General features: G+C 44.5%; 2 long non-coding RNA genes across 2 annotated transcripts in view; both read right to left on the reverse strand.

Moving 5' to 3' along the window:
• Nucleotides 1-26539, reverse strand: part of LOC308596684 — a 492091-nt gene that overhangs the window by 40930 nt on the left and 424622 nt on the right. The window lies entirely within an intron of this gene.
• LOC308596630 lies at nt 565-15419 on the reverse strand. Its single transcript, XR_014012584.1, has 4 exons — nt 15291-15419; nt 14590-14681; nt 5303-5346; nt 565-654 (listed from the first exon to the last, which is right to left on the reverse strand). It is a non-coding gene; the product is annotated as an uncharacterized lncRNA (long non-coding RNA).

Consider the following 26539-nt stretch of genomic DNA (forward strand, 5'->3'; position numbering starts at 1 on the left):
TCACAGGAGCAGGTCACAGTGCTGTGGACTCACAGCTCAGAGCTGAGAGCACCGGATTCACTGTCTCAATAATACAGTCGTTGCGCAGCAGAGTTTTGCAGAGTCTTGCAGAGTATAAACCACTCGGAGAGCAGCTCTGTAGAATATCTTCCTTTTATTCTATAACTACAACTATGATACAAAACTATATACAGAGCTGAATATTCTAAGCATAAATCAATGCTACACTGAGAGTCTGCAGCTGCACTTAGCAGCAATCTTATCTCTAGGATCTCTAACACTCTCACTTTCTCCGATACACTGACTGACTCTCTCTCTCTCACACAGATATGTTGCTGGGCAGAATAAGTAGATAGGCAGGACACGCCTCCTCTTCTCTGGAGAGTCAGCAGAGACCATCAGGAGATGATCAGGAGATTCTTGGGTATGGGAGGGGTGAAATCTCCTCATAGCTGAGGTTTATATAGTTGCCTGGTATAATGGGACAAATTCCTCATTCATTGATTGAAAAGATACAAAATATTAGGAGTATGTAAATTGCCCTCAGAATTTTATTCCTTTTTTAAAAAACCAAGTCCCAGTACATGAAGCTGATGTTTACCTCAGCGCTTTATTTAGGGCTGTGTAGGTGGTTCCTTTGTACAGCGTGCCAAGCTAAGGGGACACAAAATAGAGAAGATTCGTAATTGAGAAGATCCAACTGGAGGTGCCAAATTTTGGCCTTGCATAGGGCGCCATATTATGAAATATTACCAAAGTCTGCCCCCACTTACCTAACATTACAATCCTATGAATGCTTACTCAGAAATGAGGCCTACTGAATTCAGTGAAATATACTCTTGGGTTAGCATGCAGGATTGCACCTTTGGTATTATTTTCAACAATGGGTAATATTTGAGAAATTGTCCGGATGCTTAAACTGTACTCCGCTATTTATTTTCTGGAGAAAATAAACCAAAAAGGTGCTATCGTCAAAATGTCTACATTTGCAAATTGTTTGCTTATTATCAGTTCATAGATGTTTTCTTTTGTCATCTGACAGTGAATGGAAAATCAAGTACGCCCTAAAGTATTGATTGATGGGTGTACCTCAACAGCCATTAGACAGCTGTTACGCTGCCGTAAGAATCTGATTTCATGGAGCAATTTTCTAATCAAAAGTGGTTGGTTAACAATAAGGTCAAAGAAGCAATTAGTGAAGAAAAATACATAACACGGAAGCCATTTACTGCGATGCATGCTGACATCGACGTGAATTGTAGTATTGGAGCCATTAAGGTGACCTGGAGCACTCTATCACGCTTTGGCTGACCCTGACAGACTTTGACCAGCTATTTGTTGTCATATCTCCTTGATTGAGCTACATGACAAATACACACAAACCCCGATTCTCAAATGACACCTTTTGTGCGAAGGCGCAGCGTTTGACCTTTAAGTGGTAAAGGTCACTGGGTCATGTGATGGAACATCTGCTACCTCCGTTGTCTCGAGGCAGCAATTTTGTTAACTAATATAGCATAACCTTTCATTTCTAAGCGATGACATTCATCCCTCGCTAAACTATGTCAGGTTTCCAGCACAGAAATAAGATATTTTTTTTTAAGGTCCACCCGCTCCCCTCTTTTCATTTATTATGTGCACCGTCAGGCAATATGCTTTGCCTCAATCACTCAGTGACTTCGGGAGATAGTAAATGCCAAATTACTTCTCTGTTCTGCATGCAGGGTGATTAGAAGCAAGGAAGAAAAGGCTCCTTTTAAATAGAGACGTAGAAGAGATTTCCCCCTGCCCCCTGGATGCATCCCGAAGAGCTGAGGGTCCCATTTATCTTCTGCATCTCAAAAAGCAGAGATCTTTAATTCCCCCCTCCCCAACCAGATGGCGTTATTCTAGCATCACAGCAGCTTTCAAAAGCATGAGCATGTCATTCAAGACAGTCAGCAGTGTTTTGGCAGCTGAGGCTGTGTTTTGTATCTGGAATATTTAGGGAATTTAACACACCTGTGCTGATGCTGTTATGTTGCTCACACTGTTTATCAGTCTTTGAACAGACTCTGAGTAAAAGTCCCGGGGACATACAGATCAGACTAGAGGGGTGGGGGAGATGTAACTTAAAAAATAAAAAAAATCTTTTGAACGTGGTGCTGGTAATGCCAAGGGACAGCTGCATATTATTTCCATCGTTTGCCAAATGCAGTCTTTGTCACCTAGTGGGATTATGGCTGACCAAGTGATAGGGCTTTATCTTCACAATCAGGCATAGGCAAACTCGGCCCTCCAGCTGCTTTGGGACTACAACTCCCATCATCCCTAGCAAACAGGACCAGTGGTCAGGGATGATGGGAACTGTAGTCCCAAAACATCTGGAGGGCCGAGTTTGCCTCTGCCGGTTCACAATAATCCATGCAAAGAGGGCAATACTAAATTGCTTCCCTTTGTTGTAGAGGTTGTTATGCATGCAATTCTCTTGTTTTTAGCTCCTTCCTTCCATACTGGGCACCTGAAGCTTATGCTTATGCTTGCTTTGCATTGTTCTTTGCCAACAGGAGTGTTCCTGACTTGGTTTCTATAAGCTCCCAAGTTCCTCTCCCCATCGATAAAATCCTTCTACCAAGAGTTGTACATTTCAGAGACCAACTACTCCTGCATTTATATTTTTGTTTTTCCACATTGCAAAGGCGATTGGAACTGAAGGCACAAAATATAATCCCTTCTCCCACCAAATCTCATCTTTAAAACCATGAAGAGTGAGAACTGCAGTGTTACTCAGATAATGATTTCCAGCCCTGTGTGTTTTATAAAAACGGACAAATTAGTGTTTTATAAAAAGGGACAATTTTTTTTAGATGAGGGGCAGTTTTGTAGTTGTAGCACTGAATCGCACCATGCTTGTCCTAACTTAAGCATGTTCATTCTTTCAGCCATCCATCATTCAATTTCTTGACCACCCATTATATATTGTCAGCTTGCGCAGCAAAACAATAAAGGGCATTGCAAACATATCCAGTTAAACTAGATGAAAAGCATTGCATCTGCCCATATTCGGATTCTGCTGAAAATGATGGGCGGCGGTCCCTGGGCTCAGTTCAGCATGGGCTTGCCCACAATGAGCTACTTTGGGCCTGAATTAGGGCTGCCGTATTTCGAAAAGTAAAAACCAGGACACCCCAAAAGTTTCCCCTGCTACCCCCCATGTGACTTATTTGGTGGCACTAATGACAAGCATCTAGACAGCATCTTAAAAAGCAGAGACATCATCTTGCCAACAAAGGTCCATATAGTTAAAGCTATGGTTTTCCCAGTAGTGATGTATGGAAGTGAGAGCTGGACCATAAAGAAGGCTGATCGCCAAAGAATTGATGCTTTTGAATTATGGTGCTGGAGGAGACTCTTGAGAGTCCCATGGACTGCAAGAAGATCAAACCTATCCATTCTGAAGGAAATCAGCCACTGGAAGGATAGATCCTGAAGCTGAGGCTCCAATATTTTGGCCACCTCATGAGAAGAGAAGACTCCCTGGAAAAGACCCTGATGTTGGGAAAGATGGAGGGCACAAGGAGAAGGGGATGACAGAGGACGAGATGGTTGGATGGTGTTCTCGAAGCTACCAGCATGAATTTGACCAAACTGTGGCAGGCGTGCCTGGCGTGCTCTGGTCCATGGGGTCACGAAGAGTCGGAAACGACTAAACAACAACAACAAACAACAACAAATGACAAGAAGGGCTGCTACACCAGATGTCAAAGAGAAAAACAACTACCAGACTTTCAGAAGACATCTGAAGGCAGTCCTGTTTAGGGAAGCTTTTAATGTTTAATAGATTATTGTATTTTAATATTCTGTTGGAAGCTGCCCAGAGTGGCTGGGGAAACCCAGCCAGATGGGCGGGGTATAAATAAATTATTATTACTATTATTATCTGTGTTGTTTAATTAGGAGCAGGAACATGACCCTTGGGAAAGGTAGTTTCCTATGACAAACAAGTCAGATGACCAATTATTATTATTATTAAAAAAACAGACAGCCATCATGGGCTGACTAGTAAAAGCAGTCATTATTGCATGGCTGTTGTGTATACTTGTCCTTAAACTCACATGGTGCCTGCTTGGAAAATGCTGGAAATCTGAGTCCTTCTGGTTTCGCATATGCCCCCTCCCCACCTACTCCTTTCAAACCAGCTTTGTGCTTTGTTCCTGTGATTTTTGGTACAAGTTGAGCAGAACTCGAGCTGACAGCTATTCTCCTCCCCCGTTTACCATCGCTCCCTAACCCCTGCACCTATCCTTCTGATATTTTTCTGGAGTGCTCTCTGACATATGCTATTTTCATATATATTGGTTTTCACCCCACAAAACAACACAGGAGCTTTTTTAACCACTCACAACTGTAAAGGCTGCCCTTATAAGAAAACAGCTGTATCTGTCACTCTGAAATTTGGCAGTCGTCATCTCCTTAGGAGAAGCTATCATGCCTGAAAATTTCTGACATTCAGAAGACATCTTAAGGCAGCCCTGTTCAGGGAAGTTTTTAATGTGTGATATTTTAGTGTATTTTTGGTTTCTATGGAAGCCGCCCAGAGTGGCTGGGGAAACCCAGCCAGATGGGCGGGGTACAAATAATAAATTATTATTATTATTATTATTATTATTATTATTATTATTATTATTATTATTATTATTATTTCATCCAATCCTTAAAAAAAACAGAGAGAGATGGTTTCAAATTTTAAAAAACCCTTTCCCCCCAGGTGATATGCATAAAACCCTCCAGACATTATCCATTTAGATGGGGGTTACTTTGCCTGCAAATTTTATCTGCTTCTGTCAAAGAGAAATAAAGTTACAACAATTTTTGCTTTTCTCATAATAATGACTAGTGAAATGAAAAACCACCAGATTTCCTGAATCAGGATTTGGAGCCATATTGGTCCTAACGGATTTCGTCTCTTATGCAAAATGCTAAATTGGGGTCAAAACAAAACCTCATATCTGCGCACATCCCTACTATGTGCATTTTTGAAGTTTCACAAATACGTCAACAGGGCACAAAATCATCCCAAAGCGGTATGCATTTTGGGGTGTTTGGAGTCTGACCAGGAACTGCTCTTCCACTTTCACATTACACTCAAACTCAAATAAGTATTCCTGACAGAATTTGACATACTGGATGATGTAGAATATGCTAGTTGGTCAGCCCCCCCCCTTCAGTTTGTGTTGCTTTGTTGAGCAGACCATAATGGAGGCACTTCCTGGGACCCAGGTGCATGTATTGACTAAAACGGTTTTCTAAAGTAATAACTAACCAAGTGCTCTACTGGGAACGTTGTTCTTTCCTTTTCCATTTCTGCTGTAAGGGGAAAACAAATTAAATTAGTATTATTTATTTACCCGTAGCTGTGAAAAGTGCACATCCAAACTCATAATGGCATGAAAATAATTTAGCACGTGCTTTTAACATTAACTAATACTATATATTCTTATTGTTTATGTGGATATATGAATTATGGACCTCTTCGGTTTCCCAGCAGTGGAAAACACACATACTGTACATTCAATTAATTCTCTGCATTTGAAACTGTCGACTTTTACTTGAGATATAAATATTGCTTTTCCGGGTTGAAGGAAACAAGGGTCTCTCGCCCTCTTTCTCAACAAGTTCTTGAGGAATGAAGCCACAGAGGAAAGGTGTGTGTGTGTGTGGGGGGTCTTCTTTTCAGCCCAAGAGTCACATTGCCACCAGGGCTCACTTTTGAGGGCCGTATGTCAATGGGGGCCAACGTTTCTAGCCCAAAATGGGAAGAGCAGTGGACGCAAACTTTACCTTGGTACAGTAGTAGAGTTTCTACCTGCACTTAAACACTCCTCTCTGTTCCTTGTTTGGACAAGCCTTATCTGAGTTCAAGCAGGGGTGTAGCTAGTTGTTTCAGCACCTGGAGCGACAGGGTCCAGGCGAACCACCCACGGGGCGGGGCGGTGTGTAAGGAGCTCAGCCTACACTCAAGTAGGACCCTGGCAGAGACACGTGCCCGACTGGCATGTTCTCTCCCTTCTGGTCGATCGTTCGGGAGCTTCATAAGCTTTCGTCAGCCCAAACAACAGACATCAGCACACTTAGGGATCTGAAGAGTCTTCGCAGCTTGCGTCACAGACCTCAGCAACTCAGCATTTTGGCTAATCTACTTTATTTACATATAAACACACACGGAGCACTGAAACATGGCTCCCTCCTTCTTAAGCATCAGACAGCAAAGAGAAAAGAACAAAGGACAATAGTCCCACTTCACGGAACTCAGTAACACAAACATCCTGTCTCCGTCACTTCCCACTTCCCAAACATATACCGTCATGTGATAGACCACAATCCCATGACTGCAAACATGGAGCAGGAATTCTAACATGGCGATCTGCGCATGGGGGTACCGCAGTGATCTGCCCAGGGGGAGGTGTGGTGATCCGCCCAGGGTGTGTGTGCAGTGAGCTGCCCATGGAGTCCACCGGGGGGATGCAAGCTCCATGCTGCCATTTCAAGCAGTGTGGGGCCCAGAGCCACTGCGTCACTCCCAGGAGAGACGCGTGGCTCAGGCTTGCTGAAGGCCAGGCCGCATGGTAAGTGCCGCCCCCTTGCTGTTTTGTCACCCCCTCAGGGATGACACCCGGGGAGACCACAACCCCGCACCCCCCTTCCTACGGCCCTGAGTTCAAGGGCACGTTCCAGCCAGCCAAAGGAGGGTGGAAAGCAGAGTCAAGGAGTGGCTTGATATGATTGTTTGGTAGATTCATCGTTGCAACCACTGTGGCAATCAATGCATGCACAGAAATCCCAGCCAAAGAAGAATGGATACAAAAACCTATGGAATATGCAGAAATGGAGAAAAATACCGGAAAAATAAGAAATCAAGATAACATTTTTTTAAATAAAAGAACGGAAATGGTTTATTGAATATTTACAGATAAATGGTAAACAGATAAGAGCATTGGCAGGATTATGGTAAGAACCTGCAGTTTCCTAAGAGCATATCTTTAAAAAAGACAAATATATGAGCAGATTAAGTTAATTTGGATATGCAGAATATTTTAAAAGTAAATTTAAGGGACTACAGAAAGAGGGGGAAGGAAGTCAAGTTTTGAAATGTCAAAATGATCATAAAATCAGTGAAATGTATAAACCTGAAAAGTATATTTATTTATTTATTTTAAAAAAGTGCAGTGGTTTTACATGGGTCATTCCTGGAAAGCCCCACAAGATCTGGTCATGGCCATCAATATAAGTCCAATTCAGGCATTCTGTGTCTTTGTGCAATGAAAATCCCATGAGGGAGAGCAAGGGCACGTTGGTGAACTTTTTGGGTATATCACCATCCCTCCCCCAACCAGTTGTCCAGAATCTGGTAAGGACAAACATCTGAGGTGGAGAACCTTCTGCATTACTGGAGGCTCTTGGAAGAATTTAGATCCCCAATTCTATACTGTACAGGAATCCCTCCATCCATAAAGCAGGCCCCTTCCTCCAAAAAATTCACCATCAAACTCATGAAAGCCAGGATGGGGGGAAAGGGATGCTGGAGGGTGTAGAATTTTCCAGTGCACCCCTGCTCTCCCTCACATGATTTCCATCACACAAACAAACAGAATGCTTGAAAAGGGCTGTCAATAGCTTTAAAAGAGAATTGGAGAAACTCACGGAGGATAAAGCTGTTATTGCGGACTTGTCGTGATGCCTGTATATCACCGCCGGTATCAGCAGCTGTAAGACTCCAAAAACCAGCTGCTGAGGGACAACAGCAGGCGTTTTGCACTTGTGCCCCGCTTGGCGGCTTCTCATTGGTATCCAGCTGGCCACTGTGAGAACAGAAAGCTGGAGCAGATAGACTTTTGGTTTCAACCAGCAGGGATCTTCTTATCTTTTTATGTTCTTAGCTGTGAAAACACTGGGATCAGATGATACTTTGTTTCCGACACAGCTGCGTCCATGAGGCTGTTCTGCACATTTCACATTCAAATATTCAAATTGGCATCAAGAGATGCCATTGGTCACGTGATCTGCTTCCTGCTGTGCTAGCTTTGACCTAGAAAGGCCATCACAGCTTGGGACTCCCATATTGAAGGCGATAACGCCACTCCCTATATCACCCAACACAACACAATGATCAAGCCCTCTTTCCACTAGCCTCAACCATGGTTAACGCTACCAGGGTTCCTATCTTAACCAGGATGTCTATTGGGGTTTGTAGCCGCTTTGAAGACCTTGTGGAAGGGAAGCAGGGTTAGAAACTGACAGGGTTGCACACATACCTCGTTGTTGTGGTTCGAGGACTCGACCCCCGCTTGGTGGGGTTAATGGGCAAGAACAGCCCACAACTTTATTGATTACAGCAAGTGAGAAGGTATTGGCTTAGGCATTGGACCACGGTAGATTTGACTCCACCCACTCGAAGAGGGGTGAGTCTGCAGAGGGGTTTAACCACCAGTAGGGGGAGCCTGTTGATGCTAATACAACTATAAGCTCTCCCCTAATGTCACCGAGGGTCATGCCGTGGCCCCCCGCCACATAGGCATCGGACAGGATTCATGACCGCCGGATTCCTTTAACGGAATACCCGAATTTGAAGGGGTAGGCGATGGCCACACCTTGCCCTTCCACACACCAACAACACATTCCAATGCCTAACTGCCAAATACCAAGGAAGTTGTGACGATTGCTACGAGGTAGGCGAAAAACCAAGAAGCCTAATGCCAGTTGGGAAAATTCCTATCAGGCGCCCTGGGCAACCTGGGCGACCAACCATAGGTCCATAGTAAGGTCAAGAGAAAAGCTAAGCCCTAAGCCCTAAGGGAGTGGTGGGTGGGTGACTCGCGACGAGAAGGTGAGCGAATGGGCTGAATGGCTGGCACGGCTGCGTCTCAAGCAGCAAACCACGCCCCCACCAAGCCGCCTGATTGGGTGCTCAACCGGGGGCATGGCGTGCCAGCCATGTGGAGGGGGCAGGGGGCATAACGCCCCCTGCGTGATGCGGGAATCGTCTCCCGCCCACAGCACCTCCCCTCCGGAAGGAGGTGAGGCCCTGTAGCAAACTGCAAACCTTGGATCATCCTGTAGCTTAACTAAACAAAAGCCATTGTACAGGATATTGATGATGGGAGTCTTTCTTCTCCCCGTACTTCCTCTTCATGTTTTCATCCTAGCTCAAGAATTTATTGTAGCCATTAGTCTTCCGAATGAAAAATTCTCTCTCCAGTTTTGATTTTATGATAAATCTGGGGAAGTATATTGCTAACATATGAAAGGATGTATTAAAAGTTGTTTGTATCAAGAAAGAAAATAGCTACAGGCCTTACAATGGAAAGGTGATGATATATTTGTTGTCACTGAGGGAATTGTTGGATCATAGGCACTGCAGATAAAAATCTCATCTCGATCAGAAATGCTATTTCCTCCTTGCAATAGTGAGTTTTAGCCAGAATGCTGGATAGTTTCCAAAAACCCTAACAGAGAAAAAAACAAACACCAAACTAGAAGTGTGTTGAAATTTTGCAAGTATTTTTTTAAAAAAAGAATTTATTGTACTCATTTATTTATTCATTCTAGAATATGTTTCTAGTTACACAAAAGAGCAATATATTTCAGGGATCCATTTTAAATGCGATAGGACTATGGCAGGCATGTACAAAGTCCGACTTGGGGGCTCAATTTGGCCCGCTGGTTGGTTTAATCTGGCCCCTGTGGCAGTTTATTTCAATCCTAAAAAATCCTAAATCCTTAAAGCTCAACAACTTTGGGGTAAGATCCTAAAAAAAACCTCAACAACATTGGTTGGCCCCCATGCATGTTCACTTCATCATATCTGGCCCTCTGTGAAAAAGTCTGGGCTCCCCTGGACTATGGGAAAGATGTATTCTGATCCATCTACTTATTTATATATTAAAATATTGGCATGCCACTTTTCTGGCTGTTTGGAGGAGTTTACAATAAATACTTTTTTTAAAAAATACAGATAAAACAAACACCGAGAACATCCAACATCATATTAAGCAACCACAGAACCCAAAACAAGTTGAGCATGAGGAATCTGACCTCCTGTAAGTTCCAGAGTTTTGAAGCTGCCACCGTAAGGACTCCTACTCTGAGCTGTGACTGTCGCTACTGCCCACAAAAATGAAACTGACAGAAAAGCCTGCGGACTAGATTTCAGGAGGCAAGGGGCATTTGGACCAACTCCAAACATGGAGTGATGTTTCTTGAGGCATGGGGCATTTGGACCAACAAAACATCAAAATAAATGCTCTTGGTCTGAACCTCCAAAACTGGACAAGAGTTAAGGGGAGGGATTCCCATTGGTGCTATGTGCACATGTGGTTGTCAGAATCATGGCAAAGGGAGGGGGTAGCCTTGTCTTTTCATATAATGCATTCCCTATTACAATTGTGGTCCTGAGGCTTAGCATTTTTATTTAAAAAAAGAAAACCCTCGCAGATCATAAAAACATAGAATTGTAGAGTTGGAGGGGAGGTTCATTTAGTGCAATCACCTGCAATGCAGAAATTGAAATTAAAATACTTTATTGTCACTTGTACAACTTGTATACAGCGAGATTACATAAGCACCCCCCACTCAGCTCTCTTAGTCTTATTTCCCCTCGTTTACTGACGCACACCCACCAAACCCGAAAGTCAGTTGCCCTCTTGTTACCTTTTCATTCAGAAGCCTAACAGTCCATGGATAGAAGCTGTTCTTTACCCTGTTGGCGTGACTAATCATGCTTCTATATCTTCTGCCTGGGGCAGGAGATCAAGAAAGTGCCAGCCAGGGTGTGAATCATCCCCGAGAATTTCCCTCACTCTCCTGAGGCAACGTTCTTCCGCTATTTCATCCAGCAGATTCATGGGACAGCCCATAATATCTTGTGCTGTATTCACCACCCTCTGTGGGCACTTCCTATCAGTTGATGTCAGACCAGAGTACCACACTGTTATGCAGTGTGAAAGGACACTTTCTATTGTTGACAGGTAGAAGGAGATAATCAAATGTTGATTGACATCGTTCTTTCGCAATACTCTGTGGAGATGGAGTCTCTGTTGGGCTTTCTTAACCACCTGGGTTGTACTGATTTTCCAAGTAAGGTCTTCACTGAGATAAACTCCTAGGAATTTAAAGGAAGAGACTTTCTCCACACAGCCCTTCCTAATGTACAGCAGGCCTAGTTCTCCTCTCTTCCTCCGAAAGTCCAACACCATCTCCTTTGTCTTGCTGATATTGAGGTGCAAATCTCTGCAAAAATCTATCATTTGCCCGACAAAAAATGTTGGAAATGTAAAGAAACTGAAGGTACATTCTTTCACCTCTGGTGGACGTGCCCAAGGATTAAGGCTTTCTGGGAAATGATATATAATGAATTGAAAAAGGTATTTAAGTATACCTTCTTGAAGAAACCAGAGGCCTTTCTCCTGGGCATAATCGGTCAATTGGTGCCAAAGACGGATAGAACTTTTTTTATGTATGCTACAACAGCTGCAAGAATTCTCATTGCAAAGTATTGGAAGACACAAGATCTACCCACTTTGGAAGAATGGCAGATGAAGGTGATAGACTATATGGAATTGGCAGAAATGACTGGCAGAATCTGGGACCAGGAAGAAGAGTCGGTGGAAGAAGATTGGAAGAAATTTAAAGATTACTTAGAGAAATATTGTAAAATTAATAAATGCTAGAATGATGTTGGATAGAAATTAAGTGGTTTCTAGCTGTAATGCTTTAAGAGAATATGAAACAAAGGTCTATAAATGGGTAAAAGCTTAATGGTGAGGATTTGCTGAACTAATAAATTTAAGTGGAATACAAAAAAGGGAGGTATGAGGAGGTCCGGGGAAATAAGCTTAAGGAAAATAAGAAACGGAAAATTAATGTGTTTTTAACTGTTTTTATTTTGCATTTTTCTTTTTCTTTTTCCATTTTTATTGTAATGTGTGAAAAAATCTTAATAAATATCTTATAAAAAAAAGATATTGAGGTGCAAATCTCAACTAAAGCATCAATGACAAATGGCCATCCAACCTCTGCTTTAAAAACTTCCAAGGAAGGAGAGCCCACAACCTCATGAGAGGATTCGTTCCACTGCTAATATAGCTGTGTTTTTAACATAATACATAATTTGACCATAGGCTAAGGTAGCATTCAAATTAGTTTACTTAGAGTAGGCCTGTTGCAATCAATGGACCTGATTTAGTCATACCCATTAATTTCAGTGGGTCTACTCTAAGTAAAACTGAACACCACCCCTAGTTTCCTATGCGCAGAGGGCTGTTGTTATGTTTTGCTCAAAAGGGCAAACCATATTGTGAGCCCTGCACCTGCAATCCAACATTGCAATCTCTAGAAACTGGAGCCAAGTGAGGATTCCCAGGTAAGATCCTCCCTCTATTGTGTGGGCAGGTAATCCCTCCCCTACCTGGCCTGGTCTCCTTGGCAACGCGTCCCCCAGGTGGGATTGGACAACTGACTGAGGTAGGCGGAGACCTCCAGGTATCCCACCTGAGGGAAGGCAAAGCCAAGCCTATACTGTTGGGGCCGCTCCAGATCCAGGGGCTGCGCGCGTCCATGCAAAGGGCGCCCCCCGTTTTAAGCGGGGAGCGGTCATTAGCGCATCATCTGGTTTTTCTTATAATTGGTGCTTTTTTTTCTTAAAAAATGTTTTGACTCAAGAAAACCACCATTTTATAGTTCAAATCAGGAAAAATAAATATAGTAAATGGACAAAAGTACAAAGATTCACAAAATGTTCAGGGGTATGCGTACCCCTGCATCCGTAAAGGGGGGGGAAAGCACTGCTTTTAATGAATACCAGGCCTGTGAGCTGCTTCATACATGTACATGTTAGGATATTTCCGTTCCACCTTAAAAGGGAGCAGGCTTTGTGAGTCACAGAGTCTGCGTATTTCCTGTTCACAGGATGTTTCTGTTTTGTCTTTGCTTTCGTTTCTCTCTCTGTGCCTGAGACATCAACGCAGGCAGTCATGTTTTCTTTGTTCTGACCAACGCTGAATAAAATTGTAAATAATGCTCTCCTGCGTGCATCTTTCGCTGTGTGAATTCTGCTGATAGAGCGTGCACCAGCTCTGGAATGTGGCAAGCTATTTCTGGAGCTCGTGTCGCTAATTGAATGATACTGCGTGTCTACGGGAGATTGATGGATCGTCCGGAATCGACGTGGGGGCTTGATGGCTGATGTCTCCCTGGCAGTATCCCAACAGTACAGACATCACTTGTTGACAGCAATATCAAGTGATTACTAGTATGTGTGAGTTGGTCACCATTAGGTAAATTTATACAAGCTCCTGGGGAGCCAAGCCAATATTTTGGGGGTTGGGGCCAGCCCCCCACAATGTCCCAAAAGTGCAGAGATGAAGCACAGAGTTGAATGTGGTGGAGCTATACAGTGGTACCTCGGGTTAAGAACTTAATTCGTTCTGGAGGTCCGTTCTTAACCTGAAACTGTTCTTAACCTGAGGTACCACTTTAGCTAATGGGGCCTCCCGCTGCTGCCGCCACGTAAATTCTGTTCTCATCCTGAAGCAAAGTTCTTAACCCGAGGTACTATTTCTGGGTTAGCGGAGTCTGTAACCTGAAGCGTCTGTAACCCGAGGTACCACTGTAATGGCCAATTACTCCTCTTCTTGCCACAGAGAATCAGCCTTCCACTGGTGGTACTGTGAGGAGGAGGTGAAGGAGAAGCCACGGGCCATTGAAGCCACATGGCTGCTACATTTGGCTCCACCCCTGGCTCCTCCCAGCACCCCCCAATTGCCCTCACAAGCTGGTGCCTCATCAGGCAAATAACACTAATACAGTGGTACCTTGGTTCTCAAACTTGGTCCGTTCCGGAAGTCTGTTCCAAAACCACAGCGTTCCAAAACCAATGCACGCTTTCCCATAGAAACTAATGCAAAACGGATTAATCCATTGCAGACTTTTAAAAACAACCCCTAAAACAGCAATTTAACACAAATTTTATTATCTAATGAGACCATTGATCTATAAAATGAAAGCAATAAACAATGTACTATACTATAAAATAAAGAAGACAGTATTGTAGATGACAAAATTGTAATTTTTTTCTTCTTCTTACCTGCACTGATGATAGTCATTATTTGGATGGGGGGGGGGGCTTGATCCATTTCCGCAGTCACACAATCAATCAATTAATCTATCAATCAGTCAGTAGTTGAACTGGGTTCCACATAGTCATGAAAACAGTCACAACAAAGCCTCAAAAACAAAAACGCAAAATAAATAGCAAAAACCAAAGCGCCAGACTTAATGCTTTCCAGAAGTCTGTTTGACTTCCAAAATGTTCAAAAACCAAGACACAGCTTCTGATTGGTGTGGGTGCCCTGGTAACAATAGCCGACAGCCATATTGGATGTTCAGCTTTCGAAAAATGTAACACTTGGGAACCAAGGCGTTTGAGAACCAAAGTACCGCTGTATTGTAAAGTGGAATCAGTTCACATATTCAGCTGCTAGACATTGAGTGATCGACTGCAGAGAAATCGAGCGATACACATGCACATGTGAATGAGACCTAAACGTGTCCTACCTAAGGAGCTGAAGCTATGAAAAGCCATGAATGAGCACTTAAAACAAATCATTTTAGGCACCTTTCGCTACGGGTGTCATTGCCAGTTCAGCCTTGAAAAAGAATCCCAAATAGTCATTAGCCTACTTTAATGAAAACTGCCGGTAAAGGCTGCCACTTGTGTATTAAATCATTATTTTTTCATAATTTGATACTAATCCAGTGTTCTGTTTTTTGAAAAAGAAGAAAGAAGCAGCTATCATTACTCGGTGATTATATTTTATGCGTTCACAAATGTGCAGAATGACAAAGTATGTTTTCATGCCAGATTCACTTGTTATGCCCTTGTGCTTTTGTAGTAGCAAAATGGCTTATAGTATCCTTTTCAGAAGGAATTAGAGCAATTGCATTTTTAAAAATAGCATTTCTGTCTAAGCAGCAACCGATAGTAGGGCAGCCACGGCTTTCTACACAAAGGCTGGAGAAATATAATAATCTTAAATGGAAGAAGCAATAATACGATAGTGAGACATTCTGAGTAGCTGGGCTTAAGCTGCTGATTACTGAGGATGCTAATTTTGTGGCAGCGCCAGAATTTTATGTTAATGCTATTGAACAAAAGGCTAAAGCATTTTTTAATTTAAAATTACTGAACTATAAAATTGAAGTATTAGATTAGGTGGACAAAGGGAAATACGATGTCAAAAGTGCATTTCTGTCACCTTCGCTTGAGTTGAACTTTTGAAAGGCGGTGTCTCGTTGTTTTCAGTCAGAATTCTGCCCTTGCTCTTTTGAATGGTGCCCATCAAAGATGATTCGTATTCAGCTATCTGATCCAAAGCATCACCAGTGTGACTCCACCCACATTTTATGGTGGGTAGCTTTGCGGCCCGTGGCGATCTGGCAGGGGGTACGGCATTGGCTGTCCTGCTGGCACCTGGTCGTGCCAAACAGTGACGGAGGAAGCCATTTGGGCGTCTGGGGCAACGAGTATGCCCCACACCCAGGGGCAGACCAGCCTCCCATGGGGCCCGGCAGGGCAGGACACTCCGTGGGGCCACTGAGGAGTCTGCCTGCCTCCTCCCACTCAGCCGCCCTACAGCTGAGGGAGAGGCGGCGGGCGGACTGTTTGGGGCAGCGTAGAGCCTGCGGGTGCCCAAGCCACTGCGTCACTCCCAGGAGAGACGCATGCAGACGCCGCAGTGAGTCCTGCCTGCCATTTTGTTACCCCCCTCAGTGGTTACACCCTGGGCGGTCCACCCCAACTCTATCCGTGGTAATTTGGGGGCACGGGGGGATATTTGCACCCTGACACCGCATCTGCTAAAGACAGCCGTGGAAGAAACTCAGCATCATTTTTCTTTGGAGTGGGTAGCTTAAAGTGCTTGAGGTGGCAGAAGTTATGACTTCAACATAGTAAATCAGCCTTTTTTTTTGAGAAATGCACTATATTCTGATCCATCTCTGATAATACCCAGTTCCCAGTCACTGCAGCACTAAACATCCCTGGTGTAGCCTGGTGCTGCTGAGACTCATATATTGTTATTCTTATTTATTAAATATGTATACTCAGTCAGATGGGCGGCATAAATAATAATAATGATATATCATCATCACCATCATGATTTCTACTGTTCGTCTGAAGATCACGGGATGGTTCACAACATAAAAATACAAATTGGGAACACAAAATACGTAATAAGAACCAGAACCAAAACAAAACCAATAAGCCCCCCACACAAACAAATTTCAAAAGGACACATGTTAGCAATTAGTAAGACAGATTTCACTCTTACATGACAGTGCCCATAAATTTTGGTGGCTCCTTTGTTAAATGTCCTGATTCAGTAAAGGATAGTAAAGCTCACCTGTCGAGGAAGTGTCCAGGTTTTCTTAATGGAAATATTCATGGAAGGCTTGAATGCTGGATAAATATATGGTTTAGAGGAGAAGGTGTCCATGAAAACCCCCATTCAAATATGTTCCCCCTCACGAATATCATCAAGCCTAGGGCATCCCCACCAGGGATCACAGAGACAGTGAGAAAATGAGGAATTCACAGCACCCTGTGGTTAATCAGATGGACAGAACAATATTGGCTGGGCAGCAGAGAGACATGAACGCGTGGCATCACAGTCATTGCATCTGCAACCCCACCAGTCATGCCAGCCAAGATGGAAAGCAGAGTAGGCAGGCAAAACCCTGGAGCTGGCTTACCAACCAGGGCCACGTTGGGCCTCATGTTGCCGAGTGATGGCAGTGGAGGTGGTCCAGTGGATCCTGGGCTGATCCAGCCCCTCCCCACCCACAGAACACTCCATTTGGGGGCTTTCCATGGACTATCACTGGTAGGAATACTGCTGGCAGTACTTCTGCCCACCTGTACTTCCAGCAAGCAGAACAGGCTTCTCCATGCTGATGGAGTGACGTTGGCATAACTCCATGGACAGAGGCTGGCAGAGATGGGTGGAAGGAGGCCTCTGGTGGATCAGTGGTTCGGATTGCAGTCTATGCTAGATGATGGCATGCTCTTTGTTCATGGACACCAAAATGCAAATAGACTGATTTCCCATCCATTACTTTGAAGCTCCATCTGGAAATGCGTCAGGTCCCACCTAGCTGTAGCTTCTTACAGGTGTCTTGAGTTGCAGTTATCTGTGATAAAGTAAGTCCAGAACTATAATTACCAATGTAAGGAGCAGAGGTGGGAAACCCTCTAGATGTTGTTGGGTTCCCATCAGCCTCAGCTAGTGTTGGCAAACGATAAGGATGATGGGAGATGTAGTCCAACAATGCCTGGTTCCCAATCCCTGTAATAGAACATTTCTGAATTAGTGAAAATCTGTACTCAGAAAGAGAAAGAGAGGGAGAGAGAGAGAGGGAGGGATAATCAAGGATACAAAAGAACATATAGAATTAGTAAAGGTAAAGGTAAAGGGACCCCTGACCATTAGGTCCAGTCGTGACCGACTCTGGGGTTGCGGCACTCATCTCGCTTTATTGGCCAAGGGAGCCGGCGTACAGCTTCCGGGTCATGTGGCCAGCATGACTAAGCCGCTTCTGGCAAATCACAGCAGCACACGGAAATGCCGTTTACCTTCCCGCTGGAGTGGTACCTATTTATCTACTTGCACTTTGACGTGCTTTTGAACTGCTAGGTTGGCAGGAGCAGGGACCGAGCAATGGAAGCTCACCCCGTTGCGGGGATCTGAACCGTCGACCTTCTGATCGGCAAGTCCTAGGCTCTGTGGTTTAACCCACAGCAGGGCTTTAAACCTTATTCCTTTATAATGAAATATTTCACTTCAGCTGGATTAGCAGTTTACCTTCAGACAAGGGCAGGGGGGGAAATTTAAATTATCCGGGTTCATGAATGTGTGAAAGACTGGAGCCATTCTTCTCATCCTAGTGAAACATTTACAGTGCCCCCAGAAAACATATTCTTGTTAAATGAGATCAAGGGAAAATTGGTGTCAGGCCTTTCAACCCAGCTGAGCTTCCCCAGCTGAAACGGCAAATAGCTCCAGCTGGCTGGACTGCGAATGAACTTCGGGTCATCAGCTGACAGTACAATGCCACGCCAAGTTCAACGGGCCATTTCGTAAATTACTCGGTTCCTAAGCATGAGTATAGACTAGGCTCCTCCTTCCCAGAAAGAACACCCTACGTAACAAGGCCCAGGAGAAGAAGCTGCAGAGAGCTTGCATGCTTGCTTTCGCCCCACCACAAAGGCCTTTGCTCCAACTGCCCTGGGACTGCAGTTCTATTTTTCAAGAAAAAGAGGTTCTGGAAGTCATCATGAACACTTTCCTTGTTGTTTTACAATGGCAATAGTGCCCACCGGAGAGGTGCTGTAACTTCTGACTGAAGGAAGTCCTACCTAGGAGTGCAGAAGTGAGAGTAAGGAAGCTCTGGCCTCTGCCACTTGGTCAAACAAGATATGCTGTTCTTTGTTGATGCCAGAGTAGCGAAAACACAGCTAAGAAGCTCAAATTGTATATATGACTGACACCCTTCTTTGGAAATTAAAACTTTACTTGCAGAAACCTACAGTTATAGATCATGGGTAGGCAAACTAAGGCCGGGGGGCCGGATCCAGCCCAATTGCCTTCTAAATCCGGCCTGTGGACGCTCCAGGAATCATTCTCTTTTTACATGAGTAGAATGTGTCCTTTTATTTAAAATCCATCTCTGGGTTATTTTTGGGGCACAGGAATTCGTTCACCCCCCCAAATATAGTCCGACCCCCACAAGGTCTGAGGGACAGTGGACTGGCCCCCTGCTGAAAATGTTTGCTGACCCCTGGTTATAGATGAATTAAAACCTAATATTTACAGTCTCATGCTTCACCAAGCATGGGTTTACCGTCTCTTCTTCTAACACCCAAACAACTATATTTTCCTCCCTTTCCAGAGCTCAGTACTCAGCCTTCTGTATCTCAGTTAAGCCATGGCTTGCAGTTCCTAGGAGAGATTTCCAATTTTACCTTCTCCTTCAGCTTTGTTCTCTTTCTTTCAAGCACAGAAGCAGCACTCTGACACCCTATTCAACATGGCAGTGTTCACAGTGGATTCTAAAAACCATCATCTTGCTTCACGTAAAATGAAGTCTCTCCTTCACTGCATACCTTCCATGTGACCAGTGGCGTAGCGTGGGGGGTGCAGGGGGGGCTGTCCGCACCGGGCGCAACATCTGGGGGGGCGCACTCGCACTCACAGCTCTCTGCCCCTACCTGGCTCACTCACTCTCTCTCACTGCAGTGCTGACTGTGCGAATCCGATCCAAGCCGCTGGGTCGCCGCCCACTGTGGAGGGGGTGGGTGCCAGGTGTGCGGTGCGGAGAGAGAGCGAGGGACTATCTGGGGGAGGGACAGTGCAGCGGCCGCCCAGCGCAGCGCTGAGCGCGGGAGAGAACCACACCAGACCAGCCCAGGCAGCAGCAAGAAGAAGCTGGCAGCGGCAGCAGGTTAGGGGTTAGGGGGCGCAAATTACTTGCCTTGCCCCGGGTTAGGGGGTGCAAATTACTTGCCTTGCCCCGGGTGCTGACAACCCACGCTACGCCACTGCATGTGACTAACGTTAGCCAGTCACATGAGAGCTCTAGAATTCAGTTACCAACCAATCAAATTTAAACACATAGTAATGCATACAAACATATACAATTTCAGTGAATTAAATTACTATACTTAACACTGAGGAGCTGGAACTGAGTTCCAGTGATTTCTGGCTGAAAAAAGGCCCTGCCTGGGAGTGCAGAAGTGAGGGCAAGGATGCTCTGGCCTCTGCCACTTGCAGGAGGCCTAAGGCCCAAACAAGACGTGATGCTAATTGCGTAAATGGGAATGCATTTTTTAGAAATGTAAATTGTAGTTGTGAAGCAGCCTTGAGACTACTGGGTGGGGGGGTGAGGTAAGGTGAGGGGGCTAATCCTGACCTTCTGTGCTGCAGTCCCAACAATGAACGCTCCCCACATGAAATGGAGGGGCGCCCTTCGCGTGGTCGCATGCAGCCCCCTGTACCCTATGCGGCACCATTAGCACAGGCTTGGCTTTGCCTTCCCTAGGTGGGATACCTGGAGGTCTCCGCCTACCTCAGTCAGTTGCCCAATCCCGCCTGGGGAGGTGTTGCCAAGGTGATCAGGCCAGGTAGGGACTACCTGCCCTCACAATAGGGGGAGGATCTTACCTAGGAATCGTCAGTTGTCTCCAGAGCTTCTCCCACCCTACCCACCCTCAGTTAAGACTTCTTTTGCAGGTTAACCTTTTCTCCACAGGTACGCGGGTGCTGCTATGTCAAGGTCTCTGTTGAAGGGGCAGAAAGGAATTCCCCTGCATTGGCAGGTTTGCCTTTCCCGCAGCAAAGCGTCACAACTTTCGTGGTATCAGGCCTTGGGTGGAATCCTTTAGTCTATCTTCCCTGAATGGGGGAGGCGTGCAGCAGTGACCCACGCCCCCTCCTCTTTGCAGCGGCGATACCAGGGTTCCCTGTTAAAGGGGTTGTTTGAGGGGAGGCTCTGGCCGTACGCCGAGAGGTTGTCATTGCTCTCCCGTGCGACGGGGGCGTAATGGTGGCGGGCTCTCTCTGCTTGAACATATGTTCTCCAGAGCCAGACATCCCTGCACCCACTGGATAACCCTGATGTTCCCCAGATCCCTGGCGCGGGACTGGGAGGGATAAACACCAAACGCCCAATGCCTGAGCCAAGGTCTACCCACATCTGAAACATAATAAAGTTGTGGCCAATTTTAATCCCATAGAACATTGTCTTGAGTCGTTATTCCACACGGGGCCGCCCAGGGTTTGGGGGGACTGCCTGTCTATGCAAAAATTATGTGCGAATTGAATTCACACAATCAATGCCATACAGTGGTACCTCGGGTTAAGACCTTAATTCATTCCGGAGGTCCGTTCTTAACCTGAAACTGTTCTTAACCTGAAGCACCACTTTAGCTAATGGGGCCTCCTGTTGCCGCCACGCCGCCGGAGCACGATTTCTGTGCTCATCCTGAAGCAAAGTTCTTAACCTGAAGCACTATTTCTGGGTTAGCGGAGTCTGTAACCTGAAGCGTATGTAACCTGAGGTACCACTGTATCTAGTTTGGCTGCAAGGGGCAGAAGGTAGCTGCACTGTATCTAGCAAAGCAAGGACAACGGCCAGGAAAATGAACTTGGCCATTGCTCACCACTTTTGGCTGGGGTTTATCAAACTGGTATTCATCCTCTTCAGTTTCCCTTGATACATGTTCCCTTCAGGGAACCTTAGTCTACAGCAGAGGCACCAATTTCACGAGGCTCTTGGAAGGTTACTGTCAGGAAACTGACATCAGAGCAACAGGAGAAGGAGAGGCTCTCCGATTCTGCAGGGGAAGGTACCAGCACTAGGGGGAGACGCAGCTTGATAGAGGGGGAAGGAAATCAGCGTAACACCAAGGATCCAGGAGAGCAAATGGGGGAGGAAGGGGAAGGGCTCCGGGATTCTTCCTTGGAAGTCGGTGAGGAGAGCCCTGGTCCTCCACTACCCACGCCCTCCCTGCGCAGAAGACTCCCACGCAATGAGAGGTGGAGACGATTGGGTGTCAAACAGCTTTTATGCTGGCAAAGGTTTAAGAAACGCCCACAGACAGATTCTGCTAGCGACTGAGGCAGCCACGCTGAGATGGGCTGTGCAGTCAAGATGGTTTAACCCAGGCAGTTAAGCTCCCAAACGGGGACAGTTTACGCATGAGTAACTCCAAACCACTACAGTTACCTACAAAGGAATGTGGCCTGTGTGCTTAAAAATGTCCCCTTCATTAGGTTTATGGTGTGGCCTGTCCTGGTATCAGCACAGATGAAGAGTGAGTTAAAATAACATTTTGGAAACCTTCAGAATTGTGGGTGCACCTCAGCAGCGATTTACTAATTTTATGCTTTGAATAATAAGCAGAAAAGTAAGCCACAGCTGAATTGGACCCACAATTGTAAGGCTTTCATAGCCAAAATGTTATCATTGGCTGTGCGCTACCTGTGATGTCACAAAAGCACATGGCAGCTGATTGGATATAAAGGTGGGCCTTTTCTTCTTCAACAGAACACAGTGGGTAACAGCTGTGACATTCAGCATTGCTCAGTATTCTTCCTCCTTCAGGAGGCAAAATGGCAGGGGGATGCTATGGAGCACTAATAAGGTAAGTTCATTTGCTGAGCAGGATCGCAACTTGAAGGCAGCTGATGTTCATGGTTGGCCAATGTCTAGTGATGGACTTAGTGGAAGGTGGCAGATGTTGGTGGATGGAAGCTGGTGGAGTTTGCATTTAGAAACTGATAAATTCTTCAAGGCTGAAATAGGCTGGTGTTTGTGGATGGAAGCTAGTTGAAACTCACCTTTGGAAGCTGGCCAGAAGCTGGTGGATATTTGGGGATTAAAGGCTGGTAATGAATGGAGAGGCACAAATGAGTGTGCCTGTTGGTGTTCTTCATAGATGTTGGCTGGCGTACGCCTGTGGGAGATTTCAAACGGTGTTTGTGTATGAATATGATATGTCAAAGGAAACAAGTGGATATTTATGAATAGATGAAGACTGTGAAAGTGGGCAGGATGAAGTTAGTGGATGAAGTCTCCAAACTGAAGCCGGTAGAGGCAGCTGGGTGATGTTGTTGGATGGTAGTCTCTGTCAGGAGATCAGCCTACACTTGAGTAGGACCCTGGCAGAGACACATGCTCGACTGGCATGTTCTCTCCCTCCTGGTTGATCATTTGGGAGCTTTCTTCAGCCCGAATATCACAGTGACTGATGCCAACTGACACCGGCACACTTAGGGACCCGCAGAGTTTGCGCAGTTGCATAACAGACCTCAGCAATTCAGCATTTTGGCTAATCTACTTTATTTACATATAAACACACACGGAGCATTGCAACATGGCTCCCCCTCTCTCTAGCATCAGACAGCAAAGAGAAAAGAACAAAGGACAATAGTCCTCCATCTTTCCCAACATCAGGGTCTTTTCCAGGGAGTCTTCTCTTCTCATGAGGTGGCCAAAGTATTGGAGCCTCAGCTTCAGGATCTGTCCTTCCAGTGAGCACTCATGGCTGATTTCCTTCAGAATGGATAGGTTTGATCTTCTTGCAGTCCATGGGACTCTCAAGAGTCTTCTCCAGCACCATAATTCAAAAGCATCAATTCTTGGGCGATCAGCCTTCTTTATGCTCCAGCTCTCACTTCCATACATCACTACTGGGGAAAACCATAGCTTTAACTATACGGACCTTTGTTGGCAAGGTGATGTCTCTGCTTTTTAAGATGCTGTCCGGCCCTATGGACTGTCTGGCTTCTGTTTAGTTCAGGGTTGAGTCAAGCAGTACGTAGTGCATCTATATCTGATCATTTGTTCTTCCCAGCCCTCCACCATGTTTCCTTGCATTTCTTCATATCTGCTAATACTCCCCAAGCAATATGCAACAGAGTTTGATTTCAGTGGATCTCGCTGGGTCTTCCATTTCTTGTTAAAGAATAAATAAATCTGTGGTTACAGTTTTATATTTATACTTGGCCATCAACAATGACTGGGTGTGTAATTTCAATCAGACTCAGCTGCATATTTTTCCATTTTAATTCTGGAACACAAATAGTGCTTTCAGTGTGCAAATATTTATTGGGGAAACGATGTAATGTATAAATGTATTCATATTTTAAAATGTACCTGCCACTGTTTTCCCACTGTGTTTGTGCTTCTGTGCTATTGTTCCATTCACAGTGCAATACAATGGTACCTTTGTTCTCTCTCTTTTTTTAAAAAAAATATTTATTTATACAACAACAAAAACACACACAAAAAAACACAAATATAAAATTACACACAAACACAAAAATTACAAAAATAACCATAGACACGTAATTTTCTTGGCAAACAATAAAACATCTATTGGTCTTAACACTAAAGACCCAACTTCCCATCTATTCCATATTTCAAATTCATATTACTTATTGCCAACACACATTTTCATAATTAAACTTATTCTCAATAAATCTAATTTCTTCTATCTACCTAGCAACTATTACTGAAGTTCCTCGAATGCTGCAACAGAATTTAAACTACTATATTTATTTTTCAGATATTCTTTAAAAACTTCCCATTTAGAAACAAATTCCTGTTTTGATTTATTCTTTATCTTTTCTGATAAACCATCTAATTCGGCATATTCTGTCAGCTTTTGGATCCAATCTTGTACCTTTGTTCTCAAACGCCTTGGTTCTCAAATGCCAAAAACCCGGAAGTAAGTGTTCTGGTTTTCAAACATTTCTGAAGCCGAACATCCGATGCGGCTGCCGGCTATTGTTTCTGGGGCACCTGCACCAATCAGAAGCTGCTCCTTGGTTTTTGAACATTTCAAAAGTAAATGGACTTCTGGAACAGATTAAGTTTGGCACTTTTGTTTTTGCCATTTATTTTGCATTTTTTTTTTTTGAGGCTTTTTTAGTTAATTTGTTTTTGTGACTGTGTGGAACCCAGTTCAGCTACGGATTGATTGATTGTGTGACTGTGGAAATGGATAAATGCCCCACATCCAAACAACGACTATCATCAGTGCAGGTAACAAAAAAATAATAATTTTTATCAACTACAATACTGTCTTATTTATTTTATAGTACAGCACATTGATTATTGCATTCATTTTGTGGATCAGTGGTCTTGTTAGATAGTAAGATTCATGTTAAATTGCTGTTTTAGGGGTTGTTTTTAAAAGTCTGGAACGGATTAATCCGTTTTGCATTACTTTCTATGGGAAAGTGCGCCTTGGTTTTGGAACGCTTTGGTTTTGGAACAGACTTCCGGAACGGATTAAGTTTGAGAACCAAGGTACCACTGTACTAGTGTTAGGGACTGACTGGCTGTGGAAGAGTGGTGGGAGCCGCCTGCCCAAGAGCCCCCCAGGGAGGGCACAGAAGATGATGACTTAGATCCCAGATTCTGGTGGTGGGACATTGAGGAGCAACAAATCTGCTTCCCTCAAAGATCTGATGAGACAATGCACTGGATAGTGTACGACTAAAACTTGTTTGATGCAAGGTCATGTAACCTCCCTGCAAACAAATCAGAATGAATGCTCATTAAATTGTCAACATTGTCTAATTTTCCTGCAAACAGACAAGGATGGGTGCTCAATAAACAGGTTGGCCGGTAGAACCCACTATAGTCAATGGAGATTTCCCACCCCCCACTGACTGTAGCCTGTGCAGTTCTTATGCAAGCCTGTTCCAAAGAAGTCCAAGTGAGTTAAATATGTCTTTGTTGTGTTCAGTTGTGTCTGACTCTTCGTGTCCCCCTGGACCAGAGCATGCCAGGCACTCCTGTCTTCCACTGCCTCCCGCAGTTTGGTCAAACTCATGTTCGTAGCTTCGAGAACACTGTCCAACCATCTCGTCCTCTACTCCTTGTGGCCTCAATCTTTCCCAACAACAGGGTCTTTTCCAGGGAGTCTTCTCTTCTCATGAGGTGGCCAAAGTATTGGAGTCTCAGCTTCAGGATCTGTCCTTCCAGTGAGCACTCAGGGTTGATTTCCTTCAGAATGGATAGGTTTGATCTTCTTGCAGTCCATGGGACTCTCAAGAGTCTCCTCCAGCACCAAATATGTCTTACCTTCAGGTAAATGTGAGTAATATTGCAGGCTAAGGTTGAAATACTGTATGTACTTATCTGTGGAATAAGTCCTTCTGAACTCCATGGGACTTCTTTTCTGAGTAGATATTCTACAGGATTGCACCGTAAGTCTCTGTTAGACATTGTATGGGGTTGCATCGTAAGTCACTCTTTGTTTATTGATCCTGAAATAGCCAAATGTATGATCCAAGCCAAGTGGGAATCACATTGTGAACCTGGTGCCATTGTACTACAGGCAACTCCCCATTTATGCAGGGGTTACATTCCAAGGCACCGCATGTGTCAGCTTTCATAGCCAAAATGTTATCATTGGCTATGAACTACCTGTGATGTCACAAAAGCACATGGCAGCTGATTGGATGTAAAGGTGGGTTGTACTAATTGGACCAATTTCATTCATCTGTGGTGGTATTGCTGAGGGGAAGCAAAGCCAATTAAGAGAGATGGCACAAGAGCAGCGCTTTTTTCTGGGGGTATGCATACCCCTAAACATTTTGTGAATCTAATGGGAGAATAATTTTTTAGTTTCTTCTCTAGCATGGTCAATCATCATTTCCGTTGCTACCTCTGATGGTGGCCTCATTTCCTGTCACGGTGTTTCCTGAGTCTCAGACAGAGGCGAGCGTTTAATGTGTGAAGCAGTGTGGAATGTGGATGTGTGGCGTTTTACTGATGACAGTTTGGCCTTGTTGAGGGGCAGTATTTCAGTATGAGCAGGAAGATGTTAGTGCACGCAACCTCATGCCAATGTGGAAGTTACTGTGAGCTGTCAGCTGTGTAATATGAGGTAATGCATATTCTTTGTACTTTTGTCCATTTACTGTATTTATTT

This window comes from Podarcis bocagei (assembly GCF_964188305.1).
Source record: "Podarcis bocagei genome assembly, chromosome: 10".
In the NCBI taxonomy this organism is placed as follows: domain Eukaryota; kingdom Metazoa; phylum Chordata; class Lepidosauria; order Squamata; family Lacertidae; genus Podarcis; species Podarcis bocagei.